This window comes from Trachypithecus francoisi, unplaced genomic scaffold (assembly GCF_009764315.1).
Source record: "Trachypithecus francoisi isolate TF-2019V2 unplaced genomic scaffold, Tfra_2.0 Lachesis_group5, whole genome shotgun sequence".
Lineage (NCBI taxonomy): Eukaryota > Metazoa > Chordata > Mammalia > Primates > Cercopithecidae > Trachypithecus > Trachypithecus francoisi.
The window spans coordinates 82,311,530-82,325,410 of NW_022681470.1; the positions used below are offsets into that span (position 1 = coordinate 82,311,530).

Genomic DNA, 13,881 nt, shown 5'->3' on the forward strand with positions numbered 1-13,881 from the left:
ATAATAATTAAGTAATTTAAAGTAGATGACAGTAATCTTATTTTGTGAGATCTCCAGCAGCCAAATGTTTTTTAAAATTGTTTTTATTAAACTTTTTATTTTGAGATAATTGTGGATTGAGATGCAGTTATAAGAAATAATAGAGATATCCCATGTACCTTTTCCCCAGTTTCCCTCCCAAATGTTGCAAAACTACAGTCTATTATGACAGCCAGGGCATTGACAATGATATATAATCAATATATAGAACACTTCTATCACCACAGGATCCCTTGTGTTGGCCTTTTATAGCTATACCCCCTTCCCTCCTATTCCTGCTCCCTCCTTGACCTGTGGCAACCACTAATCTGTTAGCCATTTCTGTAATTTTATCTTTTCAAGAATGTTCTTATGATAAATAACAATAAATCAAGAGGAGGGAAGGAAACTTTTGGAGGTGACAGTTTATGGCATAGATTGTTCACAGATGTATACTTACCTCCACATGCACCAATTGTATACATTAAATAGGTACAGCTTTTTGCATGTCAATCATACCTCAATTAAATGGTTTTCAAGAAAAGAATGCTGTGTCTGCACAGCAAAGGAAATAATCCACAGGATGAAGAGACAGCCTGCAGAATGGGCGAAAATATTTGCCAACTGTTCATTCTCTAAGGGATTAATATGCAGAATATACAGGGAACTCAACAGTAAAAAATAAATAATCTGATTTAAAAATGGGCAAAGGATCAGAATAGACATTTCTCAAAAGAAGGAATACAAATGGCCAACAGGTATATGAAAAGATGCTCAACATCCCCAATTATCAGGGCAATGCAAATCAAAACCACAATGAGATATCACCTCACCCCAGATAGAATGGCTGTCATCAAAAAGACAAAAAATAAATGCTGATGAGGATATGGAGAAAAGATAGCTCTTATACACTATTGGTGGGAATGTAAATTAGCACAACCATATGAAAAAACAGTATGGAGGTTTCTCAGAAAACTGAAAATAGAGCTACCATACAAGCCAACAATCCCACTACTGGGTATTTATGTGAAGGAAGGAAATCCATACGTATATTGAAGAGACACCTGCATCCCCATGTTTACTGCAGCACTGTTCACAACAGCCGAGATAGGAATCAATCTGAAAGTCCATCAGCAGATGAATGAAGACAATGTATATATACACAAAATAGAAAACCGGCCAGAAAAAAAAGAATAAAATTCTGTCATTTATGGCAACATGGATGAGCTTGGAGGACATTATGTTAAGTTAAATAAGTCAGGCATGCAAGGATAAATATCTCTAGTTCTCACTCATATGTGGGAGCTAAAATATTTGAGCTCATAGAAGTAGAGAGTACAATTGTGGTTATTAGATGATGAGAAGGGTGTTGGGGAGGGGACGATAGAGAGAGGTTGGTTAATAGCTAGATGGGAGGAATAAATTCTAGTGTTCTATAGCTTTGTAGGGTAACTGTGGTAAACAATAATTCATTAAATTTTTTCAAAGAGAAGAGAAGATTTTGCATTTTATTGTTATTTCCTTTTTTAATTTTTTTTATTTTTATTTATTTGTTTATTTTTATTATACTTCAAGTTCTAGGGTACATGTGCATAACATGCAGGTTTGTTACATATGTATACTTCTGCCATGTTGGTGTGCTGCACCCATCAACTCGTCAGCACCCATCAATTCATCATTTATATCATGTATAACTCCCCAACGCAATCCCTCCCCCCTCCCCCCTCCCCATGATAGGCCCCAGTGTGTGATGTTCCCCTTCCCGAGTCCAAGTGATCTCATTGTTCAGTTCCCACCTATGAGTGAGAACATGCGGTGTTTGGTTTTCTGTTCTTGTGATAGTTTGCTAAGAATGATGGTTTCCAGCTGCATCCATGTCCTACAAAGGACGCAAACTCATCCTTTTTTATGACTGCATAGTATTCCATGGTGTATATGTGCCACATTTTCTTAATCCAGTCTGTCACAGATGGACATTGGGTTGATTCCAAGTCTTTGCTATTGTGAATAGTGCCACAATAAACATACGTGTGCATGTGTCTTTGTAGTAGAATAATTTATAATCCTTTGGGTATATACCCAGTAGTGGGATGGCTGGGTCATATGGTACATCTAGTTCTAGATCCTTGAGGAATTGCCATACTGTTTTCCATAATGGTTGAACTAGTTTACAATCCCACCAACAGTGTGAAAGTGTCTCTATTTCTCCACAACCTCTCCAGCACCTGTTGTTTCCTGACTTTTTAATGATTGCCATTCTAACTGGTGTGAGATGGTATCTCATTGTGGTTTTGATTTGCATTTCTCTGATGGCGAGTGATGATGAGCATTTTTTCATGTGTCTGTTGGCTGTATGAATGTCTTCTTTTGAGAAATGTCTCTTCATATCCTTTGCCCACTTTTTGATGGGGTTGTTTGTTTTTTTCTTGTATATTTGTTTGAGTTCTTTGTAGATTCTGGATATTAGCCCTTTGTCAGATGAGTAGATTGCAAAAATTGTCTCCCATTCTGTAAGTTGCCTGTTCACTCTGATGGTAGTTTCTTTTGCTGTGCAGAAGCTCTTTAGTTTAATCATATCCCATTTGTCAATTTTGGCTTTTGCTGCCGTTGCTTTTGGTGTTTTAGACATGAAGTCCTTGCCCATGCCTATGTCCTGAATGGTACTACCTAGGTTTTCTTCTAGGGTTTTTATGGTATTAGGTCTAACATTTAAGTCTCTAATCCATCTTGAATTAATCTTCGTATAAGGAGTAAGGAAATGATCCAGTTTCAGCTTTCTACTTATGGCTAGCCAATTTTCCCAGCACCATTTATTGAATAGGGAATCCTTTCCCCATTTCTTGTTTCTCTCAGGTTTGTCAAAGATCAGATGGCTGTAGATGTGTGGTATTATTTCTGAGGACTCTGTTCTGTTCCATTGGTCTATATCTCTGTTTTGGTACCAGTACCATGCTGTTTTGGTTACTGTAGCCTTGTAGTATAGTTTGAAGTCAGGTAGCGTGACGCCTCCAGCTTTGTCCTTTTGACTTAGGATTGTCTTGGCAATGCGGGCTCTTTTTTGGTTCCATATGAACTTTAAAGCAGTTTTTTCCAATTCTGTGAAGAAAGTCATTGGTAGCTTGATGGGGATGGCATTGAATCTATAAATAACCTTGGGCAGTATGGCCATTTTCACGATATTGATTCTTCCTATTCATGAGCATGGTATGTTCTTCCATTTGTTTGTGTCCTCTTTGATTTCGCTGAGCAGTGGTTTGTAGTTCTCCTTGAAGAGGTCCTTGACATCCCTTGTAAGTTGGATTCCTAGGTATTTTATTCTCTTTGAAGCAATTGTGAATGGAAGTTCATTCCTGATTTGGCTCTCTGCTTGTCTGTTACTGATGTATAAGAATGCTTGTGATTTTTGCACATTAATTTTGTATCCTGAGACTTTGCTGAAGTTGCTTATCAGCTTAAGGAGATTTTGGGCTGAGACAATGGGGTTTTCTAAATATACAGTCATGGCATCTGCAAACAGGGACAATTTAACTTCTTCTTTTCCTAACTGAATACCCTTGATTTCTTTCTCTTGCCTGATTGCCCTAGCCAGAACTTCCAACACTATGTTGAATAGGAGTGGTGAGAGAGGGCATCCCTGTCTTGTGCCAGTTTTCAAAGGGAATTTTTCCAGTTTTTGCCCATTCAGTATGATATTGGCTGTGGGTTTGTCATAAATAGCTTTTATTATTTTGAGGTACGTTCCATCAATACCGAATTTATTGAGCGTTTTTAGCATGAAGGTCTGTTGAATTTTGTCAAAGGCCTTTTCTGCATCTATTGAGATAATCCTGTGGTTCTTGTCTTTGGTTCTGTTTATATGCTGGATTACGTTTATTGATTTGCGAATGTTCGACCAGCCTTGCATCCCAGGGATGAAGCCCACTTGATCATGGTGGATAAGCTTTTTGATGTGCTGCTGAATCCGGTTTGCCAGTATTTTATTGAGGATTTTTGCATCGATGTTCATCAGGGATATTGGTCTAAAATCTCTTTTTTTGTTGTGTCTCTGCCAGGCTTTGGTATCAGGATGATGTTGGCCTCATAAAATGAGTTAGGGAGGATTCCCTCTTTTTCTATTGATTGGAATAGTTTCAGAAGGAATGGTACCAGCTCCTCCTTGTACCTCTGGTAGAATTCAGCTGTGAATCCATCTGGTCCTGGACTTTTTTGGTGGTAGGCTATTAATTATTGCCTCAATTTCAGAGCCTGCTATTGGTCTATTCAGGGATTCAACTTCTTCCTGGTTTAGTCTTGGGAGTGTGTAAGTGTCCAGGAAATATCCATTTCTTCTAGATTTTCTAGTTGATTTGCGTAGAGGCATTTATAGTATTCTCTGATGGTAGTTTGTATTTCTGTGGGGTCGGTGGTGATATCCCCTTATCATTTTTTATTGCGTCTATTTGATTCCTCTCTCTTTTCTTCTTTATTAGTCTTGTTAGCGGTCTGTCAATTTTGTTGATCTTTTCAAGAAACCAACTCCTGGATTCATTGATTTTTTGGAGGGTTTTTTGTGTCTCTATCTCCTTCAGTTCTGCTCTGATCTTAGTTATTTCTTGCCTTCTGCTAGCTTTTGAATGTGTTTGCTCTTGCTTCTCCAGTTCTTTTCATTGTGATGTTAGAGTGTCAATTTTAGATCTTTCCAGCTTTCTCTTGTGGGCATTTAGTGCTATAAATTTCCCTCTACACACTGCTTTAAATGTGTCCCAGAGATTCTGGTATGTTGTATCTTTGTTCTCATTGGTTTCAAAGAACATCTTTATTTCTGCTTTCATTTCGTTATGTACCCAGTAGTCATTCAGGAGCAGGTTGTTCAGTTTCCATGTAGTTGAGCGGTTTTGATTGAGTTTCTTAGTCCTGAGTTCTAGTTTGATTTCACTGTGGTCTGAGAGACAGTTTGTTATAATTTCTGTCCTTTTACATTTTCTGAGGAGTGCTTTACTTCCAATTACGTGGTCAATTTTGGAATAAATGCGATGTGGTGCTGAGAAGAATGTATATTCCTTTGATTTGGGGTGGAGAGTGCTATAGATGTCTATTAGGTCCGCTTGGTGCAGAGATGAGTTCAATTCCTGGATATCCTTGTTAACTTTCTGTCTCGTTGATCTGTCTAATGTTGACAGTGGAGTGTTGAAGTCTCCCATTATTATTGTATGGGAGTCTAAGTCTCTTTGTAAGTCTCTAAGGACTTGCTTTATGAATCTGGGTGCTCCTGTATTGGGTGCATATATATTTAGGATAGTTAGCTCTTCTTGTTGAATTGATCCCTTTACCATTATGTAATGGCCTTCTTTGTCTCTTTTGATCTTTGATGGTTTAAAGTCTGTTTTATCAGAGACTAGGATTGCAACCCCTGCTTTTTTTTTGTTCTCCATTTGCTTGGTAGATCTTCCTCCATCCCTTTATTTTGAGCCTATGTATGTCTCTGCAGGTGAGATGGGTCTCCTGAATACAGCAGACTGATGGGTCTTGACTCTTTATCCAGTTTGCCAGTCTGTGTCTTTTAATTGGAGCATTTAGTCCATTAACATTTAAGGTTCATATTGTTATGTGTGAACTTGATCCTGTCATTATGATATTAACTGGTTATTTTGCTTGTTATTTGATGCAGTTTATTCCTAGCCTCGATGGTCTTTACATTTTGGCATGTTTTTGCAATGGCTGGTACCAGTTGTTCCTTTCCATGTTTAGGGCTTCCTTCAGGGTCTCTTGTAAGGCAGGCCTGGTGGTGACGAAATCTCTAAGCATTTGCTTATCTGTAAAGGATTTTATTTCTCCTTTACTTATGAAACTTAGTTTGGCTGGATATGAACTTCTTGGTTGAAAATTCTTTCCTTTAAGAACGTTGAATATTGGCCCCCACTCTCTTCTGGCTTGTAGAATTTCTGTCGAGAGATCTGCTGTTAGTCTGATGGGCTTCCCTTTGTGGGTAACCCGACCTTTCTCTCTGGCTGCCCTTAAGATTTTTTCCTTCATTTCAACTTTGGTGAATCTGGCAATTATGTGTCTTGGAGTTGCTCTTCTGGAGGAGTATCTTTGTGGCGTTCTCTGTATTTCCTGAATTTGAATGTTGACCTGCCCTACTAGGTTGGGGAAGTTCTCCTGGATGATATCCTGAAGAGTGTTTTCCAACTTGGTTCCATTTTCCCCCTCACTTTCAGGCACCCCAATCAGACGGAGATTTGGTCTTTTTACATAATCCCATGCTTCTTGCAGGCTTTGTTCATTTCTTTTTCTTCTTTTTTCTTTTGGTTTCTCTTCTCGCTTCATTTCATTCATTTGATCCTCAATCGCTGATACTCTTTCTTCCAGTTGATCAAGTCGGTTACTGAAGCTTGTGCATTTGTCACGTATTTCTCGTGTCATGGTTTTCATCTCTGTCATTTCGTTTATGACCTTCTCTGCATTAATTAGTCTAGCTGTCAATTCTTCCACTCTTTTTTCAAGATTTTTAGTTTCTTTGCACTGGGTACGTAATTCCTCCTTTAGCTCTGAGAAGTTTGATGGACTGAAGCCTTCTTCTCTCATCTCGTCAAAGTCATTCTCTGACCAGCTTTGATCCGTTGCTGGCGATGGGCTGCACTCCTTTGCAGGGAGAGTTGCGCTCTTATTTTTTGAATTTCCAGCTTTTCTACCCTGCTTTTTCCCCATCTTTGTGGTTTTATCTGTCTCTGGTCTCTGATGATGGTGACGTACTGATGGGGTTTTGGTATAGGTGTCCTTCCTGTTTGATAGTTTTCCTTCTGACAGTCAGGACCCTCAGCTATAGGTCTGTTGGAGATTGCTTGAGGTCCACTCCAGACCCTGTTTGCCTGAGTATCAGCGGCAGAGGTTGCAGAAGATAGAGTATTTCTGAACAGAGAGTGTAGCTGTCTGATTCTTCCTTTGGAAGCTTCCTCTCAGGGGTGTACTCCACCCTGTGAGGTGTGGGGTGTCAGACTGCCCCTAGTGGGGGATGTCTCCCAGTTAGGCTACTCAGGGGTCAGGGACCCACTTGAGCAGGCAGTCTGTCCGTTCTCAGATCTCAACCTCCGTGTTGGGAGATCCACTGCTGTCTTCAAAGCTGTCAGACAGAGTCGTTCGCATCTGCACAGGCCTCTGCTGCTTCCCCTGTTGTTTTTTAGCTGTGCCCTGTTCCCAGAGGTGGAGTCTACAGAGACAGGCAGGTTTCCTTGAGCTGCTGTGAGCTCCACCCAGTTCGAGCTTCCCAGCGGCTTTGTTTACCTACTTAAGCCTCAGCAATGGTGGGCGCCCCTCCCCCAGCCTCGCTGCTGCCTTGCGGTTAGATCGCCGCAGACTGCTGTGTTAGCAATGAGGGAGGCTCCGTGGGCATGGGACCCTCCCGGCCAGGTGTGGGATATATTCTCCTGGTGTGCCCGTTTCCTTAAAGCGCAGTATTGGGGTGGGAGTAACCCGATTTTCCAGGTGTTATGTGTCTCAGTTCCCCTGGCTAGGAAAAGGGATTCCCTTCCCCCTTGCACTTCCCAGGTGAGGCGATGCCTCGCTCTGCTTCAGCTCTCGCTTGTCAGGCTGCAGCAGCTGACCAGCACCGATTGTCCTGCACTCCCTAGTGAGATGACCCCAGTACCTCAGTTGAAAATGCAGAAATCACTGGTCTTCTGCGTCGCTCACGCTGGAAGTTGGAGATTGGAGCTGTTCCTATTCAGCCATCTTGCTCCGCCCCCTACCCTATTTCCTTTTTTTTAGAGACAGAATCTCAGCTCTTGCCCAGGCTGCAGTACAGTCATGTGATCACTACAGCATCAAACTCCTGGGCTCAAGGAGTCTCCCACCTCAGCCTCCCAAATACCTGGTGCTACAGGCATGCACCACCATGCCCAGCTATGTTTTATTTTTATTTTGTAGAGATGGTGACTCACTATGTTGCCCAGGCTGGTCACCAACTCCTGGCTTCAAGTAGTCTTCCCACTTTGACCTCCCGAAGTACTGGAATTACAGGCATTAGTCACTGTGGCTGGCCCTTAAACAAGAGGATATTGAATGTTATCAAGTCAAAGAAATGATAAAGGTTTGAGGTGATGAATATGCTAATTATCCTGATTTACTAACACATTGTGTATATTTATTAAAATATCACAATTATTTGGATTAAGGGTGGGGCAAGATGGCAGAATAGAATCCTCCACTTATCATACCTCATGCAGGAACACCAAATGTGACAGCTATCTACACAAAAAAACCATCTTCATAACCAAAACTCAGGTGAGCAACCACAATACCTGGTTTTAACTTCATGTTGCTGAAGGAGGCACTCAAGAGGGAAGGGAACAGTCTTGAATCACTGATCGCATCCTTCCCCCATGCCATGGCAGTGGCTGTGTGGTGGGGGGACATAATCTGAGCACTTAGAGGAGGGAGGGTGTAATGCTTGTGGGACTGTTAATTGAACTCATTGCTGCCCTGTCACAGCAGAAATCAAAACCCAGCTGAACTCAACTGACAGTCACCCACAGAGGGAGAATTTAGACCAGTTCTAGCCAGATTGGAATTGCCCATCCCAGTCGTTGGAACTTGAGTTCCACCAAGCCTCACCACTGCAGACTAAAGTGCTATGTGGTCCTCAATAAAGTTGAAAGGCAATGTAGGCCACAAGGACCACAGTTCTTGAACAAGTCCTACTGCTGTTTTGGGCTTGGAGCCAGTGGATGTGGGGGCCCCCAACCTAGTGAGACATCAGCTGGAAAGGCTAAGGAGTGCTTGCACCTACCTCCCCTAACCCCAAGCAGCACACCTCCAGCAAAGAAAGTCACTTCTTTCTTTTGTTGAGGATAGGAGAGGAGAGGAGAGGTAAGACTAAAGAGGACTTTGACTTTGTCTTGCATCTTAGAGATCAGCTCAGCCACAGTAGGAGAGCGTACCAGGCAGTCATCAGGTCCCCATTCCAGGTCCTAGATCCCAGACATTTATAGACATACCCTGGGCTAGAAGTGAACCCACGGCTGTGAAGGGAAGAACCCAGTTCTGGCAAGATTCATAATCTGCTGACTAAAGAGCCCTTGGGCCCTGAATGACCAGCGGTGTTAACCAGGTAGTACACAGTGGCCTTGGGTGAGACTCTGTGGCATGCTGGCTTCAGGTGAGACCCAGCACATTCACAGCTGTGGTGGCTATAGTGAGACTCCTTCTTAAGAAAAGCAGAGGGAAAAGTAAAGGGGATTTTTTCTTGTACCTTAAGTACTGTCTTGGCCACAGTGGGATGGAATACCTTGGTGTCCCCGATTCCAGGCCTTGATTCTTGGATGGCATTTCTGGACCTGCAGTGGGACAGAGGAGAGCACACTGCCCTGAAGGGTGAGTCCCAAGCCTGGCACGTTCACCACAAGCTGACTGAAAAGCCCTTGAGAAACATGAGTGGTAGCCTGGAAGTACTCCCTATGGGCCTATGGTGGTGGTGGCCACGGGGATTTCCTCTGCTTCTGGAAAGAGGAGGGAAGAATAGGAAGGACTTTGTCTTGTGGTTTGAGAGCCAGCTCAGTTGCGGTAGTATAGAGCATCACGTCAATTTCTAAGGGTTTGGACTCCAGTCCTTGGCTCTCAGACAGCATCTCGACCTATCCGGGGCTTGGGGGAACTCACTGCCATTAGGGGAAGGACGCAAGCCTGGTGGGCTTTGCCACCTGCTGATTGTAGAGCCCTAGGTTCTTGTGTGAACATAGGCAGTAGCCAGGTAGTGGTTACAAGGCTTTGGTGAGACCCAGGCTTGTTGGCTTCAGGTTTAACCAGAAGGACACAAGCCTGGCTGGATTTGCCAGCTACTGATTGAAGAGTCTTAGGTCCTTGAGTGAACGTACATCTGACCCAGTGCAATCCCAGTGGTGGTGGCCACAGTGGGGCTTGTGTCACCCCACCCCCAGCTCCATGTGGGGGGCTAGGGGAGGGAGAGCATTAGGAGAAATGCCTCATGTAGATGACAGGTTGATGGGTGCAGCAAACCACCATGGCACGAGTATACCTATGTAACAAACCTGCATGTTCTGCACATGTATCCCAGAACTTAAAGTATAAATTAAAAAATAAAATAGCTGTATTGGATATTGTTGAATGCTTTTTCTGCATCTATTGAGATGATCATGTGATTTTTGTTTTTAATTCCATTTATGTGGTGAATCGCATTTATTGACTTGTGTATGTTAAACTGTCCCTGCATCCCTGGTATGAAACCCACTTGATCATAGTGGATCATCTGTTTGATATGTTGTTGGATTCAGTTAGCTAGTATATTGTTAAGGATGTTAGCATTATGTTCATCAAGGATATCAGTCTGTAGTTTTCTCTTTTGGTTGTGTCTTTTCTTGGTTTTGGAATTAGGGTAATGCTGGCTTCATAGCATGAATTAGGGAGGGTTCCTTCTTTCCCTATCTTATGGAATAGTGTCAAAAGGATTGGTATCAATTCTTCTTCAAATGTCTGGTAGCATTCTGCTATGAATCTGTCTGGTCCTGGACTTTTTTTTGTTGGTAATTTTTAAATTACCATTTCCGTCTTGCTGCTTGTTATTGGTCTGTTTAGGGTATCTAATTCTTCCTGATTTAAGCTAGGAGGGTTGTGTTTTTCCAGGAATTTACCCATCTCTTCTAGATTTTCTAGATTATATGGATAAAGGATTTTCTCTCTTCTTTTCTTGGTTAAACTTGCTAATGGTCTATCAGTCTTATTTATCTTTTCAAAGAACCAACTTTTTGTTTCATTTATCTTTTGTATTTTTGGTTTGTTTGTTTCAATGTCATTTAGTTCTGCTCTGATCTTGGTTTTTCCTTTCTTCTGCTGGTGTTGGGATTCACGCAGGATTGTGGCAGAAATATTAAAGGGAAATATTAGGGAAAGTTATAGGGAATAGTCACAAACCTTTTGGAAGGCCGAAAGCTTACATAGCTTGTAATTATTGTAATATAGGCTGAAGGCAGCCAGTTTTTACCTTAGAGCATTAGGTCATAGGGTAAATACTAGGGACAATAGAGGGTTCCCCAGTTAAGTCTGTTTACCCTACCTCCATTAACTAACCTTTGAGCCAAATGGCCCTCTCAGGAGGGAGGTCAACTAGGGGTATTGCCCCCAATGATATTTACTTTAGACCGCCAGTACCTGAGCTTTAATCATTTGTAGAACTACTCTCTTAATCATGTTAATTATCCACAAGTGTGTTGACTCAGAGCTTCTATTAATTGTATACTAAATAAATGCCTGGAGTGCAAGCTGCTTAGTGCCGGCCGCAGTGACAAACCTCTCTTGGTGTGCAGGCGGTCGGACACTCAACTGGACTGGCAAAGCAGAATATCTGTGTGTCAGTGCACATTTTATCCATCTGGCATTTGAGTCAGGGTCTGCTAATGCACTCTTGTGAGGAGCAATACCCAACTGGTGCCCCGTGTAAGGAAAAATACAACATGCTGGGTTTGGGTTTGGTTTGTTCTTGTTTCTCTAGTTCTTTGTGGTGTGACCTTAGATGGTCTGTTTGTGCTCTTTCAGACTTTTTGATGTAGTCATTTAGAGCTACAAATGTTCCTTTTAGCACCACCTTAGCTATATCCCAGAGGTTTTGATAGATTGTGTTATTATTGTCATTCAGTTTGAAGAATTTTTAAATTTCCACTTTGATTTCATTTTTGACCCAATACTCATTCAAGACCAGGTTATTTAATTTCCATGTATTTGCATGATTTTGAGGATTCCTTTTGGAGTTAATTTCCAGTTTTATTCCAACGTGGTGTGAGAACGTGGTTGACAGAATTTCAGTTTTCCTAAATTTATTGAGGCTCGTTTTATGGCCTATCATGTGGTCTATCTTGGAGAAAGTTCCATGGGCTGTTGAATAGAATGTGTGTTCTGTGGTTGTTGAATGAAATATTCCGTATATATCTATTAAGTCTATTTGTTCCAAGGTATAGTTTAAATCCATTATTTCTTTGTTGACTTTCTGTTTTGATTACCTATCTAGTGCTGTCAGTGGGATATTGAAGTCCTCCACTATTATTGTTTTGCTGTCTATCTCATTTCTTAGGTCTATTAGTAATTGTTTTATAAACTTGCAAGCTCTAGTGTTAGGCGCATATATGTTTAGGATTGTGATGTTTTCCTGTTAGATGAGGCCTTTTACCATTATATAATGTCCCTCTTTGTCTCTTTTAACTGCTGTTGCTTTTAAGTTTGTTTTGTCTGATGTAAGAATAGCTACCCCTGCTCACTTTTGGTGACAATTTGCATGAAATGCCTTTTTCCACCCCTTTAAGTTTATGTGATTCCTTATGCGTTAGGTGAAGTTATGATCAAAACCGTCAGCAAAATCGGCATACAGGGATATACCTTAGTGTAATAAAAGCCATCTGTGACAAACTTGCAGCCAACATAATACTGAATGGGGAAAAGTTGAAAGCATTCCCCCTGAGAACGAGAACAAGACAAGGATGCCCACTGTTATCACTCCTCTCCAACTTAGTACTGGAGGTCTTAGCCAGAGCAGTCCAACAAGAGAAAGAGATAAAGTGCATCTGAATTGGTAAAAAGGAAGTCAAACTGTCCCTATTTGCTGACAGTATGACCGTTTACCTTGAAAACCCTGAGTACTCCTCCAGGAAGCTCCTAGAACTGATAAAAGTATTCAGCAAAGTTTCCAGATACAATATTAATATACACAAATCAGTAGCTCTTCTGTACACTAGCAGTGACCAAGCAAAGAATCAAATCGAGATCTCAACCCCTTTTACAATAGCTAAAAAAAAAAACAAAAACTTATGAACATACCTAACAAAGTAGTAGAAAGACCCCTACAAGGAAAACTGCAAAACACTGCTAAAAGAAGTCACAGATGACACAAACAATTGGAAACACATCCGATGCTTATGGATGGGTAGAATCAATATTGTGAAAATGACCATACTGCCAAAAGCAATCTACAAATTCAACACAATACCCATCAAAATACCACCACCATCATTCTTCACAGAGTTAGGAAAAACAATTCTAAAATTCATACGGAACCAAAAAAGAGCCTGCATAGCCGAAGCAAGACTAAGCAAAAAGAACAAACCTGGACGCATCACACTACCTGATTTCAGACTATACCATAAGGCCAAAACAGCATGGTACTGGTAAAAAAAAAAAAAAAATAGACACATAGACCAATGAAACAGAAAAGAGAACCTAGAAATAAACCCAAATACTTAACACCAACTGATCTTTGACAAAGCAAACAAAAACATAAAGTGGGGAAAGGACTCCCTTTTCAACAAATGGTGCTGGGATAATTGGCTAGCCACGTGTAGGAGAATGAAACTGGTTCCTCATCTCTTACCTTATACAAAAATTGGCTCAAGATGGATTAAGAACTTCAACCTAATACCTGAAACTATAAAAATTCTAGAAGATAACATTGGAAAAACCTTTCTAGCTACTGGCTTAGGCAAGGATTTCATGACCAAAAACACAAAAGCAGCTGCAATAAAAACAAAGATAAATAGGTGGGACTTAATTAAACTAAAGAGCTTTTGCACAGCAAAAGGAATAGTCAGCAAACAGACAATCCACAGAGTGGGAGAAAATCTTTACAATCTATACATCTGACAAAGAACTAATATCCAGAATCTACAATGAACTCAAACTAATCAGTAAGAAAAAAACAGTCCCATCAAAAAGTGGGCTGACAAAGGACTAATACCCAGAATCTACAATGAATTCCAACAAATCAGTAAGAGAAAAAACAATCCCATCAAAAAGTGGGCTAAGGACATACATAGAAAATTCTCAAAATAAGATATACAAATGGCTAACAAATATATGGCAAAATGCTCAATATCACTAATGATCAGGGAA

At 41.0% G+C, this 13,881-nt stretch overlaps 1 protein-coding gene across 1 annotated transcript in view; it reads left to right on the forward strand.

Annotated features, from left to right (window-relative positions):
* The window catches only part of DNAH14 (dynein axonemal heavy chain 14), a 604,313-nt gene that overhangs the window by 39,686 nt on the left and 550,746 nt on the right, over positions 1–13,881 (forward strand). The window lies entirely within an intron of this gene.